The sequence below is a fragment of the Ammospiza nelsoni genome, chromosome 9, assembly GCF_027579445.1.
Source record: "Ammospiza nelsoni isolate bAmmNel1 chromosome 9, bAmmNel1.pri, whole genome shotgun sequence".
In the NCBI taxonomy this organism is placed as follows: domain Eukaryota; kingdom Metazoa; phylum Chordata; class Aves; order Passeriformes; family Passerellidae; genus Ammospiza; species Ammospiza nelsoni.
Window position 1 is genome coordinate 8,125,940 of NC_080641.1, and position 807 is coordinate 8,126,746.

Here is an 807-nt window from a genome sequence, read left to right on the forward strand (position 1 = left end):
TGCCCAAACCTCCTCCCTTGGCCCTGCTGACACCTTCAGTGGAGCTCTCCCATCCCTCCTGTCTGTGGCAGCTCCTGGAAATGAACGATCTGGGAGCCCCAAAGCCCGAGGGAGGCACTGGGATGGACTGGGATGAGCTGGGGTGAGCTGGGATGCGTGGGGATGTTTGGGGATGCGCTGGGATGCACTGGGATGAACAGGGGTGTACTGGGATGTGCTGGGATGTGTTGAGGTGCGCTGGGATGCTCTGGGATGAGCTGCGATGTGCTGGGATGCACTGGGCTGAGATGGGATGCTCTGGAATGAGCTTGGACCCACGAGGATCCGCGGGGAAGCGCTGGGATGAGCTGGGATGTGCTGGGATGCGCTGGGAAGCACTGAGATGTGCTGGGATGGGATAGGACGAGCTGGAATGTGCTGGGATTCGCGGGGATGCTCTGGGATGTGCCGGGATGAACTGGGGTGAGCTGGGATGTGCTGGGATGGGCTAGGATGAGCTGGGATTCGCTGGGATGAACTGGGGTGTACTGGGAAGTGCTGGGATGAGGTGGGAAGCGCTGGGATCCGCGGGGATGCTCTGGGATGCTCTGGGATGCTCTGGGATGCGCTGGAATCCTGAGCAGAGCCGGCTGCGCAGCCGGGCTGGGGCTGATGAGAGAGCGGCTGTGGCTGCGCTGCTGCCGCTGCCAGGGGAGGGAGGGGAGGGGAGGGGAAGGGGAGGGGAGGGTGCCGAGGTGTGCCCGTCACCCCGAGCAGGGGGCTGGCCCTGAGGAAGCTCTGCTGTCTCCCCAGAGCCGCTCTGAGCAC